Consider the following 17,685-nt stretch of genomic DNA (forward strand, 5'->3'; position numbering starts at 1 on the left):
GAGGTTCTGAGGTGAAGGGGAGGTAGGTGGCCATGCAGTTTGCAGCAGGAAGAGCAGGCAGGCTAAGTTTAAATATGACACCCACTTTGACATTTGCCAGTTGGATACGTATAAGGTAATCATCTGAGCTGTCAGCTGATACAGGCTGGTGTTGAGGTCAGCTGATGTACTGTGGACTGAGCTTGACTTTGTGACCCACCTGAAATAACGCTATGCTCAATTTGAGTTTAATTATTTAAGTGTATTTTAATGTTCTAATTTGATCCATGTTCTATCTGTTATAATAGAGGAGACAGTTTTTATGACTTGTACTGCAGAAAATCACAAAAGTGAGCTCTAAATGTTTTGGCTTCACTTTGCAGGAGCGGTCATGTTGTCCATGTTTTCATACAGTCTATAGTTGTACTATATACTTTCATTAGAAAAATGGTCATCATGGCTGCCATGAGGTTTTATCACAACAGCTCGATTCTAAAACCTTTCCTGACTCTGAACTGCGCAAGTCTACCAAGATTCATGCCTTTATGACAAGTTAACATTATTTTACATATCACCTAGACTATAATGCATTTTCTGTAGCTTAAATATGAATGCAGTGTCATATAAACTCAAAGCCGGGTATTACTGACAATCGGTAACAGGATCCAAGTGTTAGTGAAATGCCAGCTCGTGCAGGCCAACACTTTAATTTATGACAGGCGGGAAGGATCAGACAAACAAACAGAGCAGACTTGGCAAGCAGCATACACAGCTGGCAGGCAACAGGTAAGAGGCAAGGAAAGAAACAGATACAGCTCAAAATTTTAAAGAAACCTGACACCATGACAACATTTGGCAAATTAGACAATCAGGCAAGAAAATATAACTGTCATAAATTACAAGCTGCAGCCTTTTAAGTGAGTATTTCAAGAATAAATACGTCAAAAGGGGTTTTAAAGGCTGTTGTCATCCAAGCGAATTGGAGAACTAAGGCCTCCAGTGCATCTCTTACTACTCTCAAATCCAAAGAGCATCCTCTGAAGGACTACTTCAACTACAGATTGTCCAAAAAGACATTCAGAGGCATGAGTGGAGGGAGAGAGGGAAGGAGCAGGTGTCACTGTGACACAATCAGACTAGATTGCAGCACTTGAACCGGCACACCCACCATGAATGGCTTCAATCAGCAGGATTATAACATCAGAGAGGCCTCTTCAGACTGTCAATCAGGACCCAGTGTTCAAAGCCATTTTCCCTTTGGAGGTCTAGTCCCTACATTGAAATATCTATGGTACAAAATAGCTTTAAAAGTACACCGTGTGGTATTGAGTCACAGTTAGCAGAACAGAATTGATAGAAATGGAATATTATATTCATAAGTATGTTCAAATTAGTATCTAGTCACTAGAATATAATAGTCTTTTTTTTGGTTAACTTAAAAAATAGCTTTTTATGCCTACATACTTAGAAGTAGGTCCCCTTCCACGGAGGCTGCCATCTTGCACTGACATGTTTCTAGAGTAGCAAAGAACATTGATACCAGAGAATAGACATGAAAGAATGGTGGGGGTGGTGCACAAGAATTTGTACTGATAGACATTTTTGATGGTAAAAACTTGACAAGTGGAGGATCACACTTAGCATGCATCACAGGAGCCTCTTGTCCTCAAAGGCCATCGTCACTTGTGAAGGCTTCACCAGCAGAAGGGATGAGCAAGGAAGCATTTGATAGCGCCAAATATTCCCATTTCTTCACACTGTACTTTTAAGTGTAAAGTGTTTTGTTGTTTGGGGGAAAAAAAGAATGCAAAAAGAGTGAATGGTATGTTTAAACATCCAAGTTAAAGTGATGATGATTTTACAGAGGTGCAGCATAGTCAAAAACAGAATGAAGACAAATACCAACATGTGCAGTGGGGCAAAAAAGTATTTAGTCAGCCACTGATTTTGCAAGTTCTCCTACTTATAAAGATGAGAGAGGTCCGCAATTTTCATCAGAGGTACTCTTCAACTATGAGAGGCAAAATGAGAAAAAAAAATCCAGGAAATCACATTGTAGGATTTTTAAAGAATTTATTTGTAAATTATGGTGGAAAATAAGTATTTGGTCAATAACGAAAGTTCAACTCAATACATAAGATAAGATGAGATAAGATAAGATAAGATAAGATATTACTTTATTGCCTCGTTCTTGGGATGCAACTCAGCATTCTTCTTCCTCCAAACACGACGAGTTGAGTTTCATCTGACCACATGATATTCTCCCAATCCTCTTCTGGATCATCCATATGCTCTCTGGCAAACTTCAGACGGGCCTGGACATGTACTGGCTTAAGCAGGGGGACAAGTCTGGCGCTGCAGGATTTGAGTCCCTCTCGGTGTAGTGTGTTACTGATGGTAGCCTTTGTTACTTTGGTCCCAGCTCTCTGCAGGTCATTCATCAGGTCCCCCCGTGTAGTTCTGGGATTTTTGCTCACCGTTCTCATGATCATTTTGACCCCACGGGATGAGATCTTGCGTGGGGCCCCAGATCGAGGGAGATTATCAATGGTCTTGTATATCTTCCATTTTCTTACAATTGCTCCCACAGTTGATTTATTCACACCAACCTGCTTGCCTATTGTAGATTCACTCTTCCCAGCCTGGTGCAGGTCCACAATTTTCTTCCTTGTGTCCTTCGACAGCTCTTTGGTCTTGGCCATGGTTGAGCTTGGAGTTTGACTGTTTGAGGCTGTGGACAGGTGTCTTTTATACAGATAACGAGTTGAAACAGGTGCCATTAATACAGGTAACGAGTGGAGGACAGAAGAGCTTCTTAAAGAAGAAGTTACAGGTCTGTGAGAGCCAGAAATCTTGCTTGTTTGTGGGAGACCAAATACTTATTTTCCACCATAATTTACAAATAAATTCTTTAAAAATCCTACAATGTGATTTCCTGGATTTTTTTTCTCATTTTATCTCTCATAGTTGAAGTGTACCTCTGATGAAAATTACAGACCTCTCTCATCTTTCTAAGTAGGAGAACTTGCAAATTCAGTGGCTGACTAAATACTTTTTTGCCCCACTGTATATCTGATAGCTGATTCTTATTGCTGATGAATCATGCATAACAACGGATGAATATCAGCTACAGACATGCATGGCACATTATTTGCTGATAGTCCGATGTGTGTCAACAGGACATACATTGGTCGAGGCCAAATAATTTTTAGAACACAAGCTAGCTAGCTAATCTATCTATGCTAGATATTCAGAAAGCACATTTTGTCACTGTACTTTTAAACTGTTAGTCTTATTCAGACACTTTTAGCTCAGAATTCTGTAAACAGTGTTAGTTTTAAAATCCATTATAGTGACTTTCCTATGGTTTCTTTCATAGTCTAGTTGCTGATGGTCAGTGGTGATCCAATTTCAACAAACATGAATCATTTAGAGGGCAAATTATTTTTGTAACTCACCTGAGAAACCTTTATTACTTCTTAATTTTAATACGAGTTCTGGAAGTTTTACCTTCATGCATATAGCAAAATACATAATCCGTTCTTTCACTGCCTCCCAGGGATGTTTGAAGCACCCGCATGAATTTACTATGATGGAAAGATTGCATGCACATCACAAAACAATTAAGAAACAAGCTGAGTACACGACTGAGATGAATCAGTGAAGTTCATGCCTCAAATGTTTTGTATTCTCAAGTGCTATTTGAGTCTCAGAGGCACTTATGTACATTGCCTGTATAAACAATACTATTCACATAATGATTCCTAGAGTTGGACTCCTAGGAATAAAACCAAAAATCTAGATTTATCCTCATAAGGTGTACAAAACTGTGACATTATGCCAGCCTATCTAATTGTATCTAATGTCATGGCTGGCCCCTGCAGCTCCTTAAGTTGCTGACATGGTGTCATTATCTCCCTGTTCTTCCCGGTAACTAAAATCCTCAGACAGCTCTCCATGTGGGCCAATCAGATAACAGATAGACCCTGATTTCAAGTCAATGCTGCATGCCTTTCATCCTCCTGCTAGGAAGCATTATGCTTGACAGATACGATCCTGCAAAATGTTTACAGAGGAATGGATGTAAAGAGGAAGAAGACACAAAACGAGATGATCCTGTGCTTGAGGGATCGAGAAGGACTGAATTAGGGAGGGAAAATTGGAAGAGAGGGACAGAAACCTTCTTGTCACCTTCATGTCAGGTGTTGTGAAGCCTGGTAGAGAGACATTAGAGGAATAAATGGGTTGGAAAAGGACAGAGAGAACATCAGCAAAACATTCCAGAGGCCATGTTTACCCCACTATCCATCTTTCTGTCTGCCTCCAAATCAGGCATTTCTATCAGTCAGCAGTGGGTTCATGAAACCGTGAGGCATCTCTTTTTGCATACAGCAAATCAGATGCAAAAGGATGAAGGACAGGAAGGAGGGAGGGCAAGATTGAAGATAAGAAGGGGGAAGAAAAAGCAAGCCATGGGTGAGAGGGGAGCATGTGCGAGAGCGGGATCTGCATAAATATGGCACCTTAAAATAGGTATCGGTAGCACCAGAAAGCTCACTCATTGGAAAAGATTTCCTTGCACTGCAGTCATATTTCCTCAGCAACATTAGTGTCTAAATAAAACTCTGTTCTGAGCCCAACAGGCCTCGGAGCAAATTACTTTCCTCACCGCTACAATCTCTGATAGAACCGCACATTTACAACAGACAGAGAAGTCCTTCCTGTTCAAATTAGCCTGCTTGGGCAGCTGTCAGAGTGAATTATTTTAACTATCAAGTGTAATAAATGTTTCAGGTTTCCTGCTCTGACAACTTGCAGTTTCATGGTGCTTACAGATACATACCAAATGAACACAACAGAAAGGAGCAGACTGTGCACAGTGTAGACATAACCAATCTATAATCAATAACTTATGCCTCATGTATTTTAGTTGCAGCCCCAGAGGAAAGTGCAGTAAATGAACCAAATACAGGAGCAGGTGTACTGTAACTTATTTATGCTGAAGTAAGAACTGCAAGCAATATAATGCACAAAGTTATTACTTTGGGGCTTTCAGTCTTGTTGTAGCTGATTTGAAAAGTGTATATTTCTGTATCCATACATCTTTATTTGTTTTGCATTGCATTCATTTGTCTGTGTCGAGTTAACCAGACACAGCTTACATACAACTTTTGTATCAATTTTCTAGATCAAAATGCTGCCAATGTGCTACGAGATGCCATCTGTCATCTGCACTGGTTAAATGTCAGGTTAGTAGAGTATTACAGCTTTAGCTTCCCCAGTAACTGGAGCTACAGCCCTTGATAGTGTTGGGTTACACCCATAGACTGTATCAAATATGGACGTAGTATCCGTGACGTCACCCATCTGTTCCTGAGAGCTGTTTTGAAGCTAATCGACGGCAGCAGCCATATTGGAAATGCGTAACTCAACCAGGCAGAGTGTGACGTAGTGTGAGGCTCTTAGCCAACAGCTATGTGTTCCCGACCGGGAGTCACGTCAGTCATGTCCTTATTTGGGCAAAAACTTGAAATCTTAATATCTTCTGAACCGTCAGGTTAAAAATTCACCCCCAGTACAGTGTGTGCCATTAGAGAGATTAGCTTCGTAGGGCCAAGCTGTTTTTTGAACCAGGCTGTAAACATGTTTATTAATGCTGCAAAGATCGTGTTTTTCCCATTCATATCTATGTGGTTTCCGGTGTTTCTGCAGCCAGCCTCAAGCGGATTCTCGATGTATTGCAGTTTATAGCACTTCCGCATTGGCTTCATCATTTGAGACCGGAGGTTGCCGCTTGGTTACAGCTAAATAGCAACATATGAACAGCATTCCAGGTCTACTATAATAAAATTATTCCCAATGTATTTAACTCACTAGTAATTCTAGCTAACTATAGCGAGGGTGACAACGTGTATCCTTCAGTTCACAAAATGCAGACATCCCCAATGCTAACCATCAGATCAATTCCAGACTGTCAGCAATTCTCAGATTAAGTGGTGTAAACTTGGAGGCAACTTCAAAGTGACCCAGCATGATATCTGAGGAAGGAGAGAAGAGTGTGGATAAATGTGGGCGCAGAAAACTTTCTGTTGAAAACAAAGCACCACTTTTATTATTTGGAATTAATTTGGATTCAGGAGAGACTATGCCTCAAACTCAGGTACAGTGCAGAGGGGCATGGGAACTGCAACATTATATCTCATATGCACACTTATCGTGTTTGTGTTGTGTTTTGCAACATTACACATACAGTGTTAGATGAAATTGTACATTGTCCTAATATCATACAGGGTTACGAGCATATTTGGACAGTTTCAGACCATGGATAAAAATGACTCCTTAGAACTGAAAATAAACCACTGTACTATTTTCAGAGCTAAAATGATACAAAATGTCACCATGAAAACACTACAGACTGCGTTGTGTATTCCTCCTGACAGGAGAAAACAGAATAAAATTGTTAAAAGTAATGCCTTTGAGCACCATCAGGCCTGAGCACATCACACTCTGTGCCTGCTGTGTGGTCACGCAGTCTCCTAGTAGATAGCTAAAGCCAACACATGCTCTGCCAGGCTTCATAGTGGCACAAAAACAAACCAATAGTGACCCACTGACGCTTTGTTTTTCTGTGTCACCATGCCACTGCTGCGCATTGTTTGCAGCTGACTAAGCCGATTTCGGATGCTTTATGAAATGCAGCAATCTGGCCAAAATCCAGAGCCCCAGATTTGTCCTAAACCAGTTAGGAGACTTGTGCCAAATGTGGTTAAAAATAGAGAGAAATAACTAGCTTGGGTAACAACCCAATTTGTCAGAAGGATCGGGGAGATGGGCGTGTTGGGTGTGTTTGTTTCCTGTGAAAAGCTGTGGGATTTTTAGACAACCTGCAGGAGATTGATATTTTTTCGTGTCCTCTGTATTAAGTGTTAGCGTACATGCGCGTATTTCATCTCTCTTTTTTATCGATGTTGAAAACATGATTCCCTCCCTCATCCTCCCCTGAGCTTTAATACCATGCATGCACACACATACATAAACACACAGACACACTCATGCCTGCACAGATGGATGGAGAGAGGTCTGCACATGAAAAAAAATCTCTTCCTGGCTCTAAGGTTATTTTTATCCTGAATGCTCATGCTCGAGCTGTGTCTTCCTTTTCAAACACCTCTGTCCCTTAGTGACTTCTCCTTTCTCCCTCACTCTTCCTTTCAAATCTTTTCTCTCTCTCCCTTCCCTCCATCTCTCTTTCTCTCCATTCATTCACAGGGTCTGTGTGAGAGTGAGGCAGGGAGAGAGGGGATAAAAGACTCCTGAGTGGGGTTTTCATCATTGACACAGTACCAGCAGTGCTCCTAATGTAGTGTGAGCGTTTGTGTGTGTACTGAACTGGATGCACATGCTCCTGTGCTCCTGTGCTCCTGTGTTCCTCTTGCAGTACATGTTTTAGGAAACTCTCTTTTTCCTGATGGAGTTCTTGAAATAGAAATGAAAATATAAAGCTATTGAAAGAATTTTGTTAAATCTTAAAGTTTAGTCATCTATCTGAAATGGAAGCCATTATGCTAATATGTATTTGTGCATTTTAGGAGCATCTCTAAAGTTCTATTTGTGGGTAGTTTTTGGGTGCACATATAAGAAAACAGGATAAGCTGTTTACCAAGAAACTGTGACTGTGCATTTTAAGATTTTGCAAAGAGTTGATATGTCTGTGGGCAGAGAGATGGCTGCATGCGTGCTACCAGATGTTAGTGAGAGCATGAAAACACATTTTGTATGACTCTGCAGGCACATGTGCACACACTTACACTTTCACACACACACAAATGACTCAAATGATGAGTCATTGAGTGTGGTCTGAGAGTATTTTTAAATATCTACTGATCTCTCAGTTGGTTTATCGTTTTTATAGCTTAAGCTTCAGTGCGCACTTTCGCACTTGAATTATTTTTAAATATTTATTGTTCCTTTTTTATTTGAATTCCTCAATATTTCCCCCATGTCACTCATAACTTCAGGGTTTTTGGTGGGCATTATTATTGATGCAGACTGAATTGAAGTTCTACTGCTAAACCAGCTCTACTGGACACCATTGGTGATAGAGGGTTATTGTCAGTATTCTATGCTCAACGTAAGCTGGGGTTACAGTAAATCACTTTAATGGTTTTAACAACGTCACAAATTCTTCTATTCTTTAGATAAGCCCCCATCTCATGAACTCAAAGCACAAAGCTTATCACGACAGCAGCCTCTAATAATGGTAAAATACATGAATGATACTTTCTCCACATTACTGTAAAAATCAAAATACCGGCTCGCTACATTTAATTTGCCTCCTCAATGAGGAAATCCAGCATCGTGAAACTGAATGAATCTTTGGTGGGTTGGATGCTGTGCTGCTTAGCAGGGGCCCGACGTCTCACGCCGAAGCCCGGGCGACTCTTGACATACAGCTTTGTGGGCTGTTTAACATGGTGGTGAATGGGAAGAGGATAAGCTGACAGGCAGAAAGAGCCCTCCTTTGATGGGATTAACACAGTGGCAGACAGGGACTAGTGCTTTAGATTGATTAAAGTGTAATCCTGGAGGATAATCATGCCTCCTGATGTGACGTGTGGCCGGGACCCTCATACAGCAGCCCCCATAGCTGTCTTGAAGGTGTAAACAAAAACAACCGTCTTCAGTCACGCTCAAGTGCTCTCTTCATCCGGGTCTCTCACTCTATTTCTTATTATGTCTTCACTTGACTGGTGCATCTTAGTAAAGGTCAAGAGGGAGAAGATGAGAGGAGAAGACGTGGCAAAGATGGGAAATGAACACTCCAGCTGTCAGGTCATCTGTCACTCATCTGAGATGCATTAGGAAGGTTTAAGAGAGTCAAGCTAACACCTCAGATAGTGGAAACAGATTTAACTTCACTAGGTTCACTCTCTTTATTCCAGCCCCTCCTCCTCTTTGTTGCAGCCCCTCCTTTGGCCAGCAGGGGGTGACTCCAGTGGTCTCAAAATGAACTTTAACTGAAAATGAACCTAATTCACAGCGGAGTAATTATCACAGTATCAATTTTCTTTCTGCTTTGAGCATATTTGCTAACAGCTACAGTGCTCCCGCCTGTCAGTCAAGTCAGCTGTGCCTCTCATAATGGAAAACTTGTAACCTTAATATCTTCTAAACTGCTGTGTTATGAAAAGAATTGCCCCTGTACACTGTGTGCCAATAGAGAAATGAGCTATTCAGACTAACTCATTTTTTGCACCCTGCTGTAAATGTGGTTATTTCTGGCTTTTTTCAATTGGTGTGTTTGTGGTTTCCGGCACTTCTAGAGCCGGCCTCAAGCGGACACTCGAGGAACTGCAGTTTTTAATACTTCTGCATTGGCTTCAATGCTTGCAGCCAGAGGTTGCTGCTTGGGTAAAACAGACAATAAGCAGGATGTGCTTTTGGGCGTGTCTACCTGTGGCGCTACCATGGCTTCCTTAATACTAGATTAGAGGAAAACAATCTGTATCCAACATGTTTTCCAAATGTCACTTTAGATTTAAAAAAAGATGGCGTCTGCCAAACTGCAATACTCAAGGCTTTAACTTAGGACTTCCAAAACCAATGGGTGACATCACTGTGGCTAAGTCCACTTCTTGTATGTAGCCTACAGTTAACATCTATGAACACACTGAATTGTGTCAAGTTTTCCATCCTGTGTTGCCAGATGTGTGATTCATGGGAACACTGTGTATGAGGGGCACCCACTGTAAGGAAGTGAGGTCACCTATCAGTGGTTACTCAGGCATTATCACGATGGGGGGAAAAAAAGCCCAGAGCTCTGCAGAGCCTCTGTGATAGCCTGGAGTATGGAAACTCGCCTGCAGCCCGAGAGAGGAGGAATGCTATTTATTTCAGATTTATAAGACACATCCGAGGTCTGGATAGATTCAGCTACAAAGCATTTGTCATGGTCCAAGGGAGATTAAAATGTGTTTATGATGGTGTTTTGTGGTGATGTGGTTCAGATTTGGGTTTGGGATCACAGTTAACAGCCTGAAGGTCTTTGCCTTTTCTTGCTTTATGAACTGTTTATTCTGGCATTTATAAAGTTATCGTTGCTGTAAAGCAGAATGAAAACAACTGTTAGAAAGTGTACAAGCTAAGGAAAAGAGCAGTAAGACAATCCGGCAATTAGGAAAAGAAATTCAACAAAACCACAAACATACACGTTGTAATTGTGCGTGAGTTATTTACTGTTATATCACCTTTTATTCATGTTTATCTCGCCTACACAAGCTGTACATTCCTCTCGCTTCTTTCTCTTCATCTTAGGATTTCATAATAGCAGCTGAAGTGGTGACATCTCATCCTGGCAGACAAAGCAGGGGACAGGAAAGGAAATCAATTTAGAGAGAATAATACAGAGCCGAGATACGGGATGATGCATGCTGGTACGAGCAGAAACGAAGCAGCAGATATATGGCTGACCCTGATTCTATCACTGTTTTCTCTGTCCATCAAAGAATAAAAAGCCTTCTGGGAACCATCATTTGCCTGGTAGCATATGGTGTCTTATCAGCGTGTGTACCGGTGACATAATGTACCCATATGCTATTATTTTAACAAACACAGAGGAAGAGTAGGCCTATGAGACTTAAACTAACCATTTGCTATCTGTTTGAATTCTTCTTTTCTGTTTGGCCAAGACTTTTGAGTTTGAATTTGAACACTTTCAGACTAATTAGCCTTCAAGTTTTCCTCTTGTCACGTTTTCTGAATCATCAGAAGTCTGTCACTTTGTCCCTCTATCAGACACTCAGGCCTCACACATAGACAGAGTTCATCTAAAGCCATCTGTACTGTATGCCTTTAGCCATCTGCTCTCTCAACCTCCTGACAGTGGTGTACACGTTACTCAGTGCTTTGGATATAGAGGCGGGCAGATTAAAGTTTTTGACTCGCACAGTCACAGTGTGCGCCAGTAATCAAATGTAAATAACAGATGGGCTTCTCACGTCAGGAACATGAAAGGAAAGGGACAGTTGATTTGAAGGACACCTCCCTTCAAGGTGACGTTTTAATAAATATACAGCGCAGGTTCTATTGATATGCTAATTCACCTCATCCTGTGCTATACTAGATTCAGTATCTATCCTTCTGTATCTTTTACCTCTGTCCTTTTTTATTTTTTGGAATTTTTCATTCTATTTAATTTGTATTTATGTGTTTATTTATTTATTTAATTTTTGCCCATCATGTAATGTATCGTTGAGTACCTAGAAAAGCACTATATGTCTTATCACTTATTATTGTTATATTAGTATGACAGAGTGAGAGGACGCATGGAAGGATGGATATATTTACAATATATTGAATCAATCCATCAATCAATCAATCTTTATTTATACAGCGCCAAATCACAACAAACTTTACCTCAAGACGCTTTTACAAACCTAGCAGGTCTAGACCGGACTCTATGTTAAATTATCAACCAAGACCCAACATGAAGACAAGGTAAGACTCAATCTTATCTCATCTTAATCCACCATGTGCAGAGCACTTTGCATCATTTAACAAGATACAGCAGCAAGGACAAACTTCCTTTGAACAGGCAGAAACCTAGGGTAGAACTAGACTAATGTAGGGCAACCATCTGCCTTGACCAAGTTGGGGTTAAGAAGATGGATAGAGGAGATTAAAAGAGAGAAAGAGATGATAGTGGTGAGTCGGATTGTAGTAGTTGTGGCCCCTTTCACGTCAGATGGAGTCTGAAACGTTCACAGCAGCAGGCCACCTATGACAGTTACTCATATTGATGGATGTGTCGCATTGCTGTGCTCCTCTACCATCTAGAAAAACCAATCATGGACACACCAACGTTTTAGGAACGGTATGGAGTTATGGAGTCATGCCATACTTGCAGCAGCACCCTGACCTGTGCTCAGCACCATATCTCTCCACAAACACTGGAGCCAGTGATGATAAGGCAGTGTGCAGTGTGGGTGTGAATGAGAGCTGGTTGGGAGGTTGTGTATGTATTCCTGCTTGTGGAATTATTTAAGGGTTATCTAACTGAGGCAGATGGCTGTCTAATATGAGTCTGGTTCTGCTGGTGGTGCCTGCCTGTTAAAAGGAAGTTTGTCCTTCTGCTGTAAATTGCTTAGTGCTGCAAAGTGCTCTGCTCATGGTGGATTAAGATGAGATAAGACAGAGTCCTGTCAGTAAGATGTGACTGGATCTTATCCTGTCTTGATGTTGCATCTTTGTTAATAATGTAACAGAGTACAGTCTAGACCTGCTCTGTTTGTAAAAGCGTCTTGAGATAACATTTGTTGTGATTTGGAGCTGTATGAATAAGATTGATTGATAGATGATAATCGGCCTCACGGCTCTGGTTCTGTACTTCCTGTAATGCACAGACATGAGAGTGCTATTCAGCACTAAACAGAGAGCAAATTAAGCTTGATATTTCTGTAAGACTCTCAAACTTAGAGATTTTGCCAGTTCATGAGCTGAACTTAATACCTTTGGGTCCTTTTCATGGTTGCCTAAAATAATTGCACGACATCGCTCTGGGCCATGTGAAGCAGACATGGGCGTGTATTGTTTGACGTTTTATAAGCTAAGTGATGGATCAATTAATTCCCTGCCGTGCAGCTTTATTAAAAGTTGACTGATGGAGTCACACTGTGAGTTGCTAATAACTATACGCTATTTCTGTCTAAGATGGAAGAGGGGGATGTTTCAAGTTTTCATCCTTTTATGAATCTATTTACTTTTTATTGCAGACTCTCTTGTTTAGAGATTCAATCTTTGCTGACACTTGTGTTCCCATCAATTACTCTCTTCATCTTGACAAGTGTGAAGGTCCACAAGAGGCACTCAGCTCTGTGTCCAGCCCTCGAGGCTGCAGTGAGCATCCTTAGTTTTTACAAGCTTGCAAAGCTGTAATTTCAAAGTGGCGTGAACAACCCTGGCAGGTTGACAGCCAATCCATGTATTCCCTGGGTTAGAAGTCCAGAGCCGAAGGGGAAGCCAAAGATGAACTGCATGAAGTTTTCATGCTGGTCTGGCCACAGTTTTCAGAAACAGAGGAGCACAACACGAAAGACAGCCGAGGCATGAAGCAGAGAGAAACTGGTGTGTTCTCCATCCAGGAGCTAAAATTAGGCAGGCGGAGGAAACAAACATGGCTTTATTTCATCCTTTTTTGGAGAGGGAGACACATTTATGGTTTTTTGAAGAGCAGGGGAATCCCACTGAGGTGACCAGCTCCCAGAATCCATCCTCCAGCCACTTTCCTGTTTATAATTCCTCTTCCCAGCAGCGTATGATCGTGACCTTATGGTACACTCTTTGACGTATAGGAGGGGGGAAAAAAACTTCTGTGGTTACAGCTCAGCAGGAGAGAAGGGCTGGTTGAGGAAACAAGTAGAGCTCTGTTGTTCCCAAGATGCAGGATGAAATGAATGTGGTGATTTCAACAATGTCAGATTTAAAGCTTTAAAAACTGTAGTCCATGAACAGGTGATGTCAAGGGTGGCCATGTGCATTTTTATACATGAGGATTCAAATCCTAGAAGCAACATTAAGGCTGTTGGACTTTTAAACTGACCCGTGTGGACAAAAAGACACAAAACCCTTCCAAATTTCCATTGTTAAAACCAAATTTCTGCATTTTCAGAATGTTGTTGTCCTGTCAAACCCATGCTAAAGTCACCAGCAGGAAATTACAAGGATTTTAGGTAATCATATTTTTTTATCTTTGAGAAAGTGACATTTAAATCGGGAGGCACTCTCATGAACAAAATGCTCTGAGCCAGTATAGAGAGCTGCCTCAACACAGCCAAGTTTTCATGGACACAGCCCGTTCTTTTCCCTCTTTAGTGCTTTCACCAAATGCCTCTTTGGAGAGAAATATGGCTTCTTGCAGTTTTCTTTTTGGCTGCCAGAACTCTATAATTCATATTCTGAAAATTGCTCTTTTCTTGCACAAGTGAGATCTGCATTCTGAGTTTGGGAGAGCTATATCATGCATGTCTATTACTCTCTCTGTAATGCATGCACCTTTATTTCACTGTAACACATCTTTTCATTGGCTCCATATGACTTCATTTCAAAAATATCTAATTATTAAATGTTGTTCCTCACATCAAATATCCCATGTTTCATTTCTACATCTTTCTAATCATCTAAACTGCCTCAGAGCGTTGTGTCTGCCTCTGCTCAGCCGGTCAGCCTTTTGTTTTAGACTCCTCTCTGATGCCCAAACAAAGTCTGTGTTTTTAAATGAGCTCCCTTCAGGCCAAACCATATAGTGCTTTTCATATTGTGCTTTCCATTCCTTTTTTTTGCTACCCGCTGTTTATGCTCAGTTGACTGACCTAGTGCCTGTGCCCTGATCTGACTGCAGTATTCTTCAACGGAGTTTCACTAAACCCCTCTTAGTGATCTCTTTCCTTCTAACTCGGAGCTGAATTTGGAAGCCAAAGCTGAAGTGCTGTTAGCTGCAGTTGCCCTACTGGCCTCTACATGCTACATGGCTCTGGGGAAACGCTGACTGCAGTTAACGTGAAGGGTAAATGTCAGTTGTTAAATATTTTCCTCCACAAGCTCATTCATACTTGCTAATACATTCAAACTCATTTGCCTAAATATATTATTTGTCTCCAAAGAACTGAGGAGGTGACAATTGGTGGCAGGCTCCAAAACATCCTTTTAGAGAGCTACATCAAAGAGGCTGCTGTGTTGTTTTTGCCCAGTCAGCATTGCAGGGTTCCCTCTTGTGATTCAGCAGCACTGAGGCGATTTATCATTATATTTTTAACAGTGAATAAAGCAGGACAAGTGATTTAGTTTCACTCGGAAGCCCAAAATAATCTCACAAATCACACAATGACTAAGCAGAAGCATGAAGTCTGTGAGTTTTTTGTTTTGCCAAGTGTACCAGTATGTATGTGTGACAGATGCAAAGAGTGTGTGTGTATCTCTTTTGAATCTTTCCCCTTTGTTCCACATTGAGCCTAAACACACCCGTTTCATCTCACCAGAGAGCAGTGCCAACCTATTTCAAGACGGCAGTAATTTTGGAAGCTTTGGAAACAAAATGATGCGGGTGGAGCAGTCTTTTCTCTCTGTCTGCTCTTGCTCTCTCTCTCTCTCTCTCTCTCTCTCTCTCTCTCTCTCTCTCTCTCTCTCTCTCTCTCTCTCTCTCTCTCTCTCTCTCTCTCTCTCTCTGTCTCTGTGTTTCAGACCGGCTGATGTGCTTATCTGTGCAGCTGAGGTGAGAGAGGAAAGGCTGGTGTGCGGGCTTCTGTCTTTTTCCTCAGGTGGAGGATTCTGGGTTTCAGGAACAGTGAGAGATTTATTAAACTCGTTAAGCTCCACAGCTGCAGAGTAAGCTATTTCATCAGTATTCATTTGTTCCAAAAAAGACACCTAGATTTGTGGTATCTTTTAAAATATATGCGAGTATGCACTGCGTTTCAAATTTATAATCAGCAGCAGTCTTTGCATGCGTGGCCTCTAAACCTTGCTCATGAAATTAATGAGCACTGTGATGATACAGTCCACCTTTGATTCAGGTGATTCATGTGAGTTGCGTAGGCCCACAGTACACCCATGCTCATGGGTGTGTTTGAATTCCACCAGCCTTGAACTTTTTTTAATCTTGATGAGGGAGACTGATGAGACATTTGAGACTTTTTATAACTCTGAATATCTAATGGACATGTAGCATATGTGCATAGAAAATTAATCATAAAGGTTTACAATAATTATGTGATGACCAAAAGGGAGTTTGAATTGTCAGAGGTGGGACTTATGTTAAGTCAACTTCAGGTATCTGAGCTCAAACAGCAACCTCCAGTGTTGAAAATTAAAGCACATGTTGGAAGTGAGAAAAACTGCAGTTCCTTGAGTGTCCACTTGAGGCGGACTCCAAAAGCCAAACCTAATGGAGAATATCATTTTTTACAGCAGAATTGCAGCCTGGAATAAATAATGGTTAAAATCCTAATAACCCGTCGGCTTATTTGTACACGTATCACGGTAGGTCATTGTTTTTACAACTCATTCGTTTTAGTTATATTCAGTATACATTTACATAAATAGGGGTATAGTGGGTTTGAGGTGGTTGTGTTACTGTTTGGCAAAAGGCCTGAGGCCCACTTCAGCTTCACCTCTTTGCTGGTTACTGGATTGATCAAAAGGTAGGTTGAGTCAGATTTATCTATAGAGTGACCACCATCATCTGGCTTTAAAATGTCTCTTCAGAAACTATTGGGTGATGTCACCGATGTTATGCTCATGTTTCATACTATGTACTTTTTGGACTGTGTTGCATCAGTCTGCTTGTAGCTTTAGTTGCATTTTAATGTAGCAGATTACTTTTTGTTTGGCAGTTTAAGTGGTCATGGTGGTGACCCTCTGCTGCTTGCTCTCCTCCGCTCTCTTCTTCCCACTTTTCAGCAAAAGCAAAAAAAAAAGCCATCATGATGTTGCTATGAACATCAATTTCTCAATTTTAGATGCAACCTTGAGCACATTTCCAAAATCATGATGCACTCTGACAGTGTAGAATATCCTCATGTATATGTTAATAACATCTACTGTGTCACTCTCCGTCAATCATAATAGTATTTCTCTCACTCTAGTTTTCCCCAGCTGTCACGTTTGATTTGACGCTGACATAACTGATGTTTAGAATCCTCCATGTTGCTCTTCCTGAGTTTCCTCATGGGTATCTTCAGCAGCCCAGAGATTAGTCACATGACCACTGCAGTGAATAATGAAGCAGGATTCCCACCATAAGCAGACATGATATTTTTTCTCTGTCCTCTGAGAACAAACATTTATATGTTGATTGTGGGTTGTGCTAGAAGAGAGAGGGATAGAAAGTGACCTTGGCAACCCTTCCTTTCTATCTGTCGCCAGTCTCATTGGCGAAAAGAGAGGAGGCGGTCAGGAGAAGAGTGGGAGACGGATTTCACTTGATATCTCTCCCCTGCTCAGGGAATACTCCCTCCTTCCTCTCTCAGTCCGGCTATCAGTGTGTCTTTCTCTCTGGTTTTACAGCAGAATCAAAGCTGCCCTTGGAATTAATGACTTGAGTCTTCGTCTCCATTAACGTGGAATTCACACGTGATCAGCTCAGGGATCATGGATGGGTTTTATGGGAATTAATGCCGAACTGTGTGACCTCTATGAAACCTTAAATTAGCACTAAGCAAAGATTAATGCACTAAATAATGATAAATGGAGCTAAACAAACCCCAGTGCTTTGTTTGGCTTGTTAAAAGCTGCTCTGCACTTGTGTAGTCTCCTTGTTAACACCAAACAAACACAGAAATATTTCAAGGACACTTCAAACATCTTCTAAACTTCTTGATGCTAATACCACAGTTCAGCCTAACTGACCTCCCACCAGCTGTCTCATTTGCTGGTGTGAAGAAAGCTCTGATCAATACTTTCCCTTCTCTTCTTATAGCCCGCGAGCAGGAGATAAATTGGCTAGAAGCGAAGTCGGCCTGGACACAAATAAATTGGGCCTCTCAGTGGGAGTGCTGCACTGTGCATTTATGCTTTCAAATGAGTCAGAAATAAAACAGTAATCATAGGATAATCACAATTTCACTTTCATCCTGTGGGAATAGGAAAAATAAGTGCCTCTGCACTGAGCAGTGAGCCTGAACAGGACAGAAGAAGAGATGACAAGTCATGATA

At 41.2% G+C, this 17,685-nt stretch overlaps 1 protein-coding gene across 1 annotated transcript in view; it reads left to right on the forward strand.

The window, feature by feature from the left end:
- The window catches only part of kank4 (KN motif and ankyrin repeat domains 4), a 101,689-nt gene that overhangs the window by 22,219 nt on the left and 61,785 nt on the right, over positions 1-17,685 (forward strand).

This window comes from Notolabrus celidotus, chromosome 2 (genome assembly GCF_009762535.1).
Source record: "Notolabrus celidotus isolate fNotCel1 chromosome 2, fNotCel1.pri, whole genome shotgun sequence".
NCBI lineage: Eukaryota > Metazoa > Chordata > Actinopteri > Labriformes > Labridae > Notolabrus > Notolabrus celidotus.